Source organism: Misgurnus anguillicaudatus, chromosome 4 (genome assembly GCF_027580225.2).
Source record: "Misgurnus anguillicaudatus chromosome 4, ASM2758022v2, whole genome shotgun sequence".
In the NCBI taxonomy this organism is placed as follows: domain Eukaryota; kingdom Metazoa; phylum Chordata; class Actinopteri; order Cypriniformes; family Cobitidae; genus Misgurnus; species Misgurnus anguillicaudatus.
This window is the reverse complement of record NC_073340.2, coordinates 36,012,184-36,025,333: the sequence shown is the minus strand read 5'-3', so window position 1 is coordinate 36,025,333 and position 13,150 is coordinate 36,012,184. Positions and strand designations below refer to the sequence as shown.

General features: G+C 37.2%; 1 protein-coding gene across 1 annotated transcript in view; it reads left to right on the top strand.

The window, feature by feature from the left end:
• Window positions 1-13,150, top strand: part of LOC129420323 (IgGFc-binding protein) — a 125,299-nt gene that overhangs the window by 85 nt on the left and 112,064 nt on the right. The window contains exons 2-3 of the mRNA XM_073867205.1: window positions 4,465-4,488; window positions 5,293-5,319. The gene's annotated coding sequence lies outside the window, so the exon portion shown is untranslated. The remainder of the gene's footprint in view (window positions 1-4,464; window positions 4,489-5,292; window positions 5,320-13,150) is intronic.

Genomic DNA, 13,150 nt, shown 5'->3' with positions numbered 1-13,150 from the left:
GATCATGTGTAGATGTCTTCTTTATTGCTAATATAAAGTCTTTTTCTTAAAGATAATGCAATGAAAACCAAAGTGTGTCAGTTTTCATTTTAAAATGTAGACGTATTACTTAAGTAGCTTTTTTATTTCAGTTTTGCCATGTCCCATTATTAAGAATTTAGTTAATCATTGCTGGCTAGGAAGTTCTAAAAGTGAAACATCAGATGTATTCAACCTCATGCAACACTGCGCAGAGACCGATCAGGGTATGACAACAAATTACAATACAAATTACGCCATTTGCTCTCTGCAGTGCGGCATGAAGTCAAAATACCTATCCTCTTAAATCATCAAATCTTGGCCCTATAAATAATGTCATTGCCAAGGTGTGGTAACGCATACTTAGAATATGACTTTGCACTTAACCCATCCAGTAAGCAGTGAACACACCCACACTATTTTTAAAAAGTAGACCGATCGGTAACATTTTATTTCGATAGTCCACTTTGTATGCACTTGTGGCAAAGAGGTCATTTGCAGTAATGTTCAAGACTCAAAGATATACAGATAGACTACGCCACCCTGGGACTATACCAGGGAATCACAGTTCACTTAAAAATGTTATAAGGAACCCAGGTTCATTCTACTGAACAAAGTGAGCAAGAGACGTGGGTAGCAAAATAGAATTTGTTTATTTGTACAAAAGTTTAAAATGCAGAAATAAAAGTAGTCACCCAGCCAATTACTAAAGCTGGAAATCACAATCCACAATAAGGATTCACATTTAATTCAGAGCTGCAGCCTATGGGCATCAGATGGACTAAGAGAGGAGCAAGAGAAGAGAATCACACTGAGTGCACACACGCATACACACACACACACTCCAATACCCGTGATTTTATCAGTGGTGCTCACACAGCATAACACAGCACACGGTGAAGGAAAGCCTCACTGCCGTCGGACACACAGCTCCTGCAATTGTGATACAAAACAAAATATATCAATAGAAAATAATCAATAACAACTTATTAAATGCAGGGGGCAAAAGAAGCCCTCCCAACATAAAGAAAAAGAAATAAATTCTAGCTTAAACAGCTAGATAATAACACAAAAGAAAAGGGAAAAAAAGAAATTTAAAGAAAATGTCCAGGAGAAAATCTCAGCAGTCTGAATCAGTCCAAAACGAGAAACACCACAAAGGGAAAATGAAGAAATAAACAATCTGAATGAGCGCGGCCCTCAAACACGTTATTTCCCAACGTACGGGGAAAAGATCTTTAAATACAGTCACAGTAGGAGCAGGTTTTAACCAACAACTCCAAAATCTGGCCGCGCTAAATCGCCCAGGACGAAAATGATGAAAAAACACAGCAAAAATATAAAGAAAAAGAAACGAAAGCAAATCCAGCAGGAACAAAACAGCAGCGTGCCTCCAGATGAGTAGGGAAGTGCAGCACGCACAGTCTTAACCCGGATAACGCAGCCGCTTGCCACACCAAAAGCAGAGCGGACGTCAACATCCACGGGATAGAAGTGAAGGAGATGATGCCAAACAACATATATTGGACAACGCAGCTAGACACCGTACCAGCTCAAACGGTAAACACACAGGAACGCTGAGACTAGGCAGTATAACGAGCCAGACCGCACCAACGGTTGTTTACTGATAAGCTCTCCAGCGTACACAGAGCCCCGCAAATGACACAAGCTGTGCTACAATTTCCACCCAGCTATGTGTTAACCACAGACCTCCATTGAATGCCGGTAGACAGGAAGAGCGCAGGCACAGAACAGATGACGCACATCCGGCCCGCACCAAACAGCCATTTATACACACCTCCCTGCCGGACGATAGGCTACCAATAATGACGTCACTACAGGGAGGGTCTAACTACCCTGCCACAAACTGTACAATGGGGGTGGGGACTAGTTAGTCCACTCATAAAATGCGAGTTGTAAATGTTCACAACTAGAGAGTTAACTATTCTGCTTGCAAGCAGTGATCTACTTGGAATATTTAATTATTTACACATGTAAAGAAGAATCTTTCTCTCTATACACTGTAAAAAAATTATATTTTAAAAAATTGTGGAAACTGAAAGTTAAGTATTGACTAAACATATTGCTTTCAAATAATTCTCCCCAAACAAAAATATGCACTGTGGTAATTAAAACCCATGGTATTGGGGTAAAACAAAAATATATATTCACAGAACATATTAAACTCTGCTCGGCCAATGTATCATGTCAAATGAAGGGTCTGGGTTGACTGGATGTGGTTTGGGACAGAAAAGCGTATGGGCATGCACCTGAAAATAATTGGCTTCAGTGTGGATACGCGGGAGTTGATGATCCGCATTTTCTACAATAAAGTTATGGTAAGTACTTAAATGTTTACATTAAAGTCATTTTCAAGTTAAACTGAGTGAAAATCTGAATAATTACAGCATAACAAACAAAAAGCATATTGCCGAGCCAGAGGAACTGAAAGCAAGACAGATTTTCCGATTGTTTTAATGTTTTAAAACGAGTGTTTAACTTTATTGTGATTGTATTGATTGATTGAGAGACTATATGTTAGTAGTTATACGATGTTTGTTATAAAACTGATATGTTTTTTCTCCTCAGTGTAACGCACCAAGCTAACGCTTCATTTAGCGATGAAATGGCAAGGCCACTACAACTTTCACAGTGAGTATATTATATTTATATTTCTTATATAATATAATTGTGTGAAAACTGTTAGCTTTTTCGAGATTTATGTGCTTTATTTTTATTAAGAGTCGCTGTGCCGCGCCCACACACGTGCACACATAGACATGAAAGGCTGCTTGCAACCTGCACCTTTCTAGAGAGAAATTGCCGTGTTTTTTAATTAATGAATATATTACGAGTGTAGGGACATCTGTATTTGGCCTGGACGTGACAAAAATGATGCATTGTTTACATGTATTCGACCGTATGCAGCACTGCGCAGACAAATCAACCTTTGACATCAAAGTTCCGCGAGAGCCATTCAAAAGCTTATAACTCTCGCGATACATTAAGCACCACACATTTACCATAGTCTCACTAAAGGATATTTTCAGTCAAACTATAATAAAGCAATGAAAAATGTCCAATACCAAAATAACTGTACTTCTATATTGAAATCTATTTTTCATAATGTTGAACAGCAATATAGCCAAAAGCAGCTGTTTTTTTATGTTCAGAAGTGTAAACTTCGAGGATATTCTGTATTGATCTAGTTTTATTTATTACATTGGCTTCATTTGGTACATGTACACTCAGTGAGACTTTTTTACTTCTTACAGAGTAGCAAGGCTTTGGAGATTTACACACGTGACATGAAAATCGGAATTCGTGAAACTCTGAACAGTTGCTGATCCATGTCAAGATTCATTTCCAGTGAGCAGGTTGTGCTGGAAATTTTGTGAGACTTTATGCCTTTAATTTGTAGAATGTTTTAGGTGTTTAATGTTTAAACTGTTATGAGGCATTTTTTAAATGTTTAAAGTGTTTAAAGTAGTTTCATTAGCTCTTACTTAGTGTGAGAATGTAAAATTCAAGTGAAATTGTGATTATCGTTGGGTGAGGAATGGAACCCTCCCCACTTTTACAGTATATAGATGTTTTTGGAGATAGGCCTGTTTGTAAAATGTTTTACATGTTTAACGTTTGAATTGTTAGGTGGCGGTTCCATGAGCTTTGAGTACTAAAATCTATGTGAAGCTTTACTGAACACTTGGGGGTTTTCCCGTACAGGGTCTAGATCAATCTAGAGGACTAGGCCTTAGTTATATCAGGACATTTAGGTAGTTTTGACAAACGACCCTTATAAAAAACATTACTGGTGTGCATCTTGAGACAAAACAAATGTCGGTGAAAGATGATTTTAAATTAAAACAGCTTAAACATGCTTTTTAGTCTGGAACTAGGATAAGCCCTGTCCAGGAAATCGTCCCTTGGGAAGGTACACTCAGTTACTTACATTTTATTTAAATGTTCACAAAATATTTGTGACTGTTATTGTATAAAACTTTTTGTTAAAAATAATTATTTTCTAATGTCTTCTGTGCAATTGTATGCAGACCATTTCTGTATGTTTACAATTTTAAGGTATTACTAATAAATAAAAATGAATAAAATGTTACAAAATAGTTTGTGTGTTTCTTTTTCTATTAGGACAATGGGGAATAAACAATTCACCATGATTCCTTACCAATATAATTTTACCAATATACATTTTCAAATTGGGTAAATTAAAAAAAGAATGCTGGTTTCTTATTTTCAATTGGCTCAACCTGTTATTTCCCATTGAGCTAATGTTTAAAGATCGTTGCCACGATTGATAAAATTCAGTTAACAGAAAATCTATTGGCCCAAGTGAAAATTTTTACAGTGTAGAAGCATACGATATTATTAGATGTGAACTGACTATCATTTCCAAACATTAAGTCTTTGTGGTTATTTTATGTTCAACAGGTACAACCACTGATCCAACAACAGGTACTAAAACAAAATGTTTCAATTCATCTTTACTATTTTGAGCATATAACATGTCTTCTACATCACTTATAATAAGGCACTGGTCTACATCTGTACTAACAGTAGTCGATTTGTAGCGCTGCATGAAGTCAAACACACTTTTCGCCAAATGTATATGGGTCAAAACAAAATACTGGTGTAGACCTGTCGATAACAAACAATAAATCAGTATCATAGACAAAACATCAGTAATATCTGTGAGTATTTTTGAAGAATTGTCACATTAATTCTTCAGAATCACAACTTCTTCAGCATCATTGTCACATGAGAGAAACATGACCAAGCAATTAGTGGTGCCGTCAATGCTATCTCATGACAAATCGTACATTTTTTGTATTAGTTTGATCACATTTGTAAATTTTTGTAAGATTTGCTTTTGCTCTGTGACATTGTGGTTAGAGGCGGGGTTATGGTTTCATTATTGTTTTTTTAAGTTAATTGTATGTTTTTGTATGACAAATTAGCCAACAATTCTTGGTCACTTTGGAAAAATAGATAAATAAAGCCTAAATTTAGTGCGTTTTCTGTATGGACATAAGGTTGATTTCACAGTGGTGGTGCAATTTCCACCATAAATGAGTGATAAGTTCTCTTTGGTTTCTCTAATAATATACAAGATCCCAGATTTAACTGAGGTGCAGAGCGTTTTTCTTTAAATACACGCCTGAAGAAACTGTCTTGCACTTTAATAAGATATTATAATAAATGTGAATTGAGTACCATTTCCAAACATTAAGTCATTGTGGTTATATTTTTGTTCAACAGTTGAAACAACCACTGGAACAACAACAGGTAGTAAAATCAATTTTCCAATTAATCTTTAGTGTATTAACATTTACTTTTGTCTTTTGATCATGTGTAGATCTATTCTTTATAGCTAATATTAAGTCTGTTCCTTAAAGACTATAATGTAATGATAATAAAAGTGTGTCAGTTTTCATTTTAAAATGCAACTGTAACAGACTGCTTTGAGACTTGAAGAGCTGAAGATCCAAGTGCAGGTTTTATTAAGGGGTAATTCCACAAACATAAATCCATGAGACAGGCAAAAAGTCATACACATGTAGGCAATCCAAAGATAAGCAAACAAAACAGACATGGGCAAAACAAGAGCAGGATAATCCAATGAACGGGCAGAGATCGTAACCAAAGTGAAATATTAATGCTCAGAATTGCAGTAAACAGCTAAGAAGACTTTGCAATGAGAGAGACAATGAACAGGGTTTAAATAGTTCAGATAATAATGAGAAACAGGTGAGGTAGTAATGAGTAATGAACAGCAGATGTGATAGCGCTTATAGTGCTATCATTAAAAATCATTAAAAATTATTTGCTTAAAGCAGCTGAATCTAGTTTCCTATCCATCCTCCTACTGCTTGATCTGAGTGCAGCTTTTGACACAATTCCCCATGATATTCATTACAACAGGCTTCAACACACCCTTGAAATGGTTTCGTTCATAATTCTCTGATCGCACACAGTTCATTAAACTAAAATCATTCACATCTTCAGTAGTTTCCGTTAGCACTGGTGTACCCCACGGCTATGTCCTGGTGGTACAAAATAAAACGTAGCGCTTTTCTAAGCGGATTTAAAAGATGAACTATATTTTATGGCGTAATAGCACTTTTGGGAGTACTTCGACTCGGCGCAGTAACACCCTCCCTCTCCCATTATGAGAGTGAGAAGGGGAGCGGACTTTTCAGGCGAGTCGAAGTACTCCCAAAAGTGCTATTACGCCATACAATATAGTTCCTCTTTTAAATCCGCTTAGAAAAGCGCTACGTTTTATTTTGTACCACCAAACTTGCTCGTATAACTACTCGTCTTAAATAGGAAAAACGTTGATGTGTTTGGTCACTTCTAACTTTATCTCTAAATGGTACCATTGAATGAATGGGGCTAAGCTAAATGCTATCGAAGCGTCGCAGCGCGCTCCAGCGCTTACGTGCACACACACAGATGATAGAGGGATGTATCAACAATTCTTAGTTAAGGTAATAACATATTTTAATATTGAAAATGAGTAGAATATTCCTTTAAGTTTCATTACTATGCTGATGACACACAGCTCTACCTTTCTACAAAACCACATTCCAAACTCACTCCGTCTGCTCTTACTGATTGTCTCATTGACATAAAATCATGGTTTTCTGCAAACTTTCGTAAAATAAATAGTAATAAAACAGAATATCTAATTATAGGCACAAAATCTACGCTAAACAAATTTTAGCTCCATCATCTCATGTTTAGAGTCTTGGTGCATTTCTGACAGTACCCTTACTTTTACTTCTCATGTAAAGAATGTTACTCGGGCTGCATACTTTCATCTTCGAAATATCAATAGGCTTTGTTCCTTTCTCACAACTCAATCAACCACCACTCTTGTTCACAGTCTAGTATCCTATTATTTCTTTTCTTATTGGGCTCTCTTACAAAACCCTTCATAAGCTGCAACTCGTTAAAAATGCTTCTGCTCGCATTATCGCCCGTACCCCTGTATTCATCACATTACACCTGTTTTGCAACAGCTACACTGGCTTCCCATTTCATTGTTCCCTCTGTCCGTCTTGTAACTATGGGGAATAGAGCTTTCAGTTACTCTGCACTATTTTTATGATGCAAACATGCACAATGTGGCATTTAAAAATCAGATTAACTTCTTTTTTACCATCACAAATATTTAGTGAAAATGTAAATAAAATGTAAGTAACTGAGTGTACCTCTCCAAGGGGCGACTTCCTGGACAGGGCTTATCCTAGTTCCAGACTAAAAAGCTGTTTAAGCTGTCTTAATTTAAAATCATCTTTCACCAACATATCTTAACCAATATCAGTGCCATTGTTTTGTCTCAAGATGCACACCAGTAATGTTTTTTATAAGGTTTGTTTGTAAAAACTACCTAATGGCGCTTTTCTATTGCATAGTACCCCACGGTTTAGTTTAGTTTGGGTCGGGTCAGCTCACCTCACTTTGGCGTGGTTAGCTTTTCCATCGAGTTTAGTATCACTTCGCAGTGGGAGGGATTATAGGCGTGTCATTATATTTGCGCTGCATACTGCTGTGACATTAAGTGAGAGCATCCTTGTACATTTTCATACATTTATTTATTCATCAGTCCGCCACAAAATTAAAATTGGCCACCACAAATAGATGTTTGCACATCATGTTACATCTGTCTCACATTACAGTTTCTGTTCAAACACCCGAGGCGTCAGTCGACGGCGCTCCGCTGAGCCTCAATGAAGTTGCATTTAAGCATATAATGCTGAAGTGCTCGATGTGAATGTTCCGCCAAAAACTGCAAGTTTGGAAAAAACTGTTATGGTGTTCCTGATTCCCAACCTGTGGATGTTTTTCATTGCTAAGGGAGTTTGGGAACTTATAGCAGAGCACAGAGGACAACATGTTTGCTTGAGACAGTGCAAGCTAGCACAGGTAAAGCTAATCTACATTATAGCGATGACGTGATTTTCTGAGACCAATCAGTGATCTACAGTGTTTTCGCGTCACGTTTGGTGTCAGCTCGGGTCGCTTGGAACCCCAACCGAGGTGGTACGAAAAAAGTATTGGGTACTACGTACTGCACCCAATGGAAAAGCTCCCAAAAGTAAGCTGACCCGAGCCAAACTAAACCAAACCGTGGGGTACTATGCAATGGAAAAGCTCCATAAATGTCCTAATATAACTAAGGCCTAGTCCTCTAGATTAATCTAGACCCTGTAAGGGAAAACACCCAAGTGTTCAGTAGAAAGCTTCACATAGATTTTACCATTCTTACTCAAAGATCACGTAAAGTACTCAAAGCTCATGGACCCGCCACTTAACAATTCAAACTTTAAACATGTAAACCTTTTTTCAAATATCTCCAAAAACACCAATATAAAAGTTGGGAGGGTTCCTCACCTAATGTTAATCACAATTTCACTTGAATTTAACATTCTCACACTAAGTAAGAGCTTATGAAACTACTTTGAACACTTTAAACATTTAAACAATGCCTCATAACAGTTTAAACATTAAACACCTAAAACATTCTACAAATTAAAGGCATAAAGTCTCACAAAATTTTCCAGCACAACCTGCTCACTGGAAATGAATCTTGACATGGATCAGAAACTGCTCAGAGTTTCACGAATTCCCATTTTCATGTCACGTGTGTAAATCACCAAAGCCTCAGTATTCTGTAAGAAGTAAAAAAGTATCACTGAGTGTACATGTACCAAATGAAGCCAATGTAACAAATAAAACCAGATCAATATAGAATATCCTCAAAGTTTACACTTCTGAACATAGAAAAACGGCTGCTCTTAGCTATATTGCTGTTCAACATTATGAAAATAAAACAGTTTTAATATAGAAGTACAGCTAATTTGGTATTGGACATTTTTCATTACTATAGTTTCACTGAAAATCTCCTTTACTGAGACTATGGTAAATGTGTGGTTATTATCCACCCTTAACAATAGTAAAACTATGGTTAATTTTCTAAGGGATGTGCGAATTGTTCAAGCAAGCCTATACTACACTTCGTGCTACTTCGTGTTGGTTTAATATTTGATTACTTACGCCCCATTCAGACAGCCAACGACAAGCAGTAGCAGAGCGACGCGATCTCATTCATTTCAATGGAAACCTGGCGACTTCCGGCGACACGAGCGAAAATGACCGTTGGCGACCGTATGGGCGTGTCCAGCGACGCGAGAAAGTTAAGAAAAGTTTAACTTTATGTAAATGTCGAGCGACTTTCGGGAGCGACTACCAATGAGAACAAAGCAGTGGAAATCACGTCATCCTTCTCTCGTCAGTTACTGGCATGGATGGTACTCATTTGTTTATGACAAGCAGATTTAGAAACGTCTCATTGAAAAAGACAAGCGACACACAGCGATAATGTCGCTGGCTGTCTGAACGAGGGATTACAGTACAGGCAACCCGCTGATTATTTAAACATCTCGTCCGTTTTAAGCGGTGTTCGTGCACTTATTTGAGACTCGCGACATTGAGTATCACCTGCAGCTTTTCAACACCAGCCTAGAGAGCGTCCTTTTCATATCTACCCCTCGTGGATTTACTGATGCAAGATGACGACAGCAGCATGCGCGGCGCAGATCGATTGACACATGAGATCAATGTAACGCGAGATATAAGCTTTTGAATGGCTCTCGCGGAACTTTGATGTCAAGGGGTGGTTTGTCTGCGCAGTGCTGCATGCAGTCGAATATATGTATACAATGCGCCTGTTTCGTGAAGTCCAGGTCAAATACAGATGCCCCTACACTCATAATATATTCATTAATTTAAAAAACACGGCAATTTCTCTCTAGAAAGGTGCAGGTTGCAAGCAGCCTTTCATGTCTATGTGTGCACGTGTGTGGGCGAGGCGCAGCTGCTTTTAATAAAAAAACGCACCTAAATCTTGAAAAAGCTAACAGTTTTCACACAAATATGTTATATAACAAATACAAATATAATATACTCACTGTGAAAGTTGTAGTGACCTTGCCATTTCCTCACTAAATGAAGCGTTAGCTCGGTGCGTTACACTGAGGAGAAAACATCATATGCTTTTTGTTTGTATGCTGTAATTATTCAGATTTTCACTCAGTTTTTAACTTGAAAATGACTTTAAAAATACTTAAAAATGAATTAAATGTAAATATTTAAGTACTTACCATAAATTTATTGTAGAAAATGTCGATCATCAACTCCCGAGCACCCAAGCTAATTGGTCTCGGGTGCGTGCCCGTGCGCTTTTCTGTCTCGGGCTGCGTTCGGCGAACTCGGTTTTTTCGTTTGGCATGATAGATTGGCTGAGCGGAGTTTGATATGTTCTGTGAATATACATTTTTGTTTTACCCCAATACCTTAAGTTTTAATTACCACAATGCATATTTTTGTTTGGGGAGAATTATTTGAGGGCAGTGTGTTTGGTCAATGCTTTGCTTTCGGTTTCCACAATTTTTTGAAATATACATTTTTTACAGTGTAAGTGCATACTGCCACCTATTGTTTTGGGAGCCCTGTATAGTTTATTAGCGCCCTGATGCCGTACACCCAGTACAGTAGGGCGCGGTATGCACCTATGAAGTTGTTTTGCAACCCGCCATTAAACATTAGATGAATAAGGCGATGAAGTGAATGCACGTGTTGCTCTGGATAGTGTAAAAATAGATAGAGGTAAAACATATAAATACTGTTTTGTTTTTCACACAAACCGATCGTTTCGTGTCTTAGGACATCGATGTGTCGTCACGAGCCGCAGGATTTTATTTGGATTTGTCTGTGCATGTTTTTTTTCTCTATCAGAGTTTGTTACCATCCAATTTTTACAACTGACAGACTGAAACATTTGGACTTAAAAATGTACATTTGTGTTATGTATTAGCACGGGTGGTATCTGAACGTGTTGTCTAATTTTGATCAGTCTTCTTTTTGTATTATTTCATTTTATATAATTTTTTTAATGTTTTATTGTTGTGTTTAAATGTAGTGTGTTATGGAAATGTGTTTTTGGCAATGTTTTTGGAAACCAGTGTTTAATAAATAGCTTTTATAAACTCTAGTGATGGTCATTAATTATTAGTTAATCATTAGCTAATGGTTTCCAAATATATCATTATGTTGTGACTTTACTTGTTGAGGCACATCATTATTAACTCATTATTTAGTAATAGTATTAATTAGCACACTACTAATGCTTTAATTAATAATGTATTCATGCATATTCGTTTACCTGTATTATAAGGCTTTGGATCATTCTGGTTATTTTTATTTATTTATTTATTTAACCTTTATTTTACCAGGTAGGCACATTGAGAACAATTTCTCATTTAAAACGGCGACCTGGCCAAGATAAAGTGCCGAGTGCAAACAACAAATAGTTACACACAAATAACAAGACAAATTTACAAAAAGACAATACAATGTACAAACATTCGTAAAAACTACACATCAATGCATAAGCCCCAGATGATAAATAAATGGCTACCACCAATAAGTAATCAGAGTTAAAATGACAAGCAGTAACATACAAACAACATGATAAAAGCCAATACTGAGGTAGCGTAGTACAGCAAAATATAAAGTGACAGTACAAATTAACACGAACAGCTATGAGTCAGTAGGTTAGATATTAATCTTTTGAAAGTAATCAGAGGGACCAAAGATTCAAGCTTCAAAGATTTTTGTAACTCATTCCAGTCATTAACTGCAGAAAACTGGAAGGAGAGACGGCCGAAAGAAGTACGAGCTTTTGTGGCAGCCAAAGAGATAAACCTTCTTGAACGAAGATTTATAGAAGGAGTGGCTATAGTAATTAAAGACCTTAAATAAAATGGAGTTTTGCCTAGAAGAGTTTTATAGATAAAACAATACCAATGTGTTTGTCGTCGAATATGAAGCGAGGGCCATCCAACTAATGCGTAAAGATTGTAGTGATGAGTGCTATATGGGGCATTAGTAACAAAACGGAGAGCACTATGGTACAGTACATCCAATTTCCTGAGAAAAGTGTTTGAGGCAGATCTGTAAATCACGTCACCGTAATCTAATATAGGAAGGATGGTCATTTTCACAAGGGCATGTTTAGCAGAGATGGTAAAGGAGGCCTTGTTACGAAAAAGAAAGCCAATCCTAGATTTTATTTTAGATTGAAGATGATTGATATGGGTTTGGAAAGAAAGTGAAGAGTCTAACCAGATCCCTAGATACTTATAATTACTAACCCATTCTAAAACAAACCCATCAAGGGTAGTGATGTTTATTGGACAGATAGGTGATGATTTACATTTAGTTTTACTAGAATTTAAAAGCAATTGAAGGCCACAAAAAGAATGCTGAATACTATTAAAGCTCGCTTGAAGATTTTGTAATGTAGTGCTTAGAGAAGGGCCAGACGTATAAAGAATAGTGTCATCTGCATATAGGTGTATCATAGAGTTACCTGCGGCAAGGGCAACGTCATTAATATATATAGAGAAAAGGGTCGGCCCGAGGATTGAACCCTGCGGAACCCCCATAGAAACAGCCAGAAGACTAGATAACAGGCCCTCAGATTTAACACACTGGAAACGTTCCGAAAAGTAATTTGTAAACCATGCAAGACAATTATCGGAGAAACCCAAACTCTTCAGCCTACTAAGAAGAATGGTATGATTAACAGAATCAAAGGCCTTGGCCAGGTCAATAAAAACTGCTGCACAGTAATGTTTTTGATCAATGGCACATATAATATCATTTAGAACTTTAAGAGTGGCTGAAGTGCACCCATGGCCAGCTCGAAAGCCCGACTGCATATCAGAAAAACTACGATAAGATTCTAAATGAGTGACGATCTGTGTATTGACAAGGCATTCAAAGACCTTTGAGAGACAAGGCAAAATGGAAATGGGCCTGTAACAATTTGGGTCGGGCCTGTCCCCTCCTTTAAATAAAGGAATCACTGCGGCAACTTTCCAGTCTTTTGGAATTTCAGACGAGTCAAGGGAGAGGTTAAAAATACTGGTGAAAGGCGAAGCAATAATTGAAGCAGACAATTTTAGAAAAAAAGGATCCAAATTATCTAATCCAGCTGATTTAAGGGGATCTAGATTTTGCAGTTCCCTCAAAACATCAGCTATCT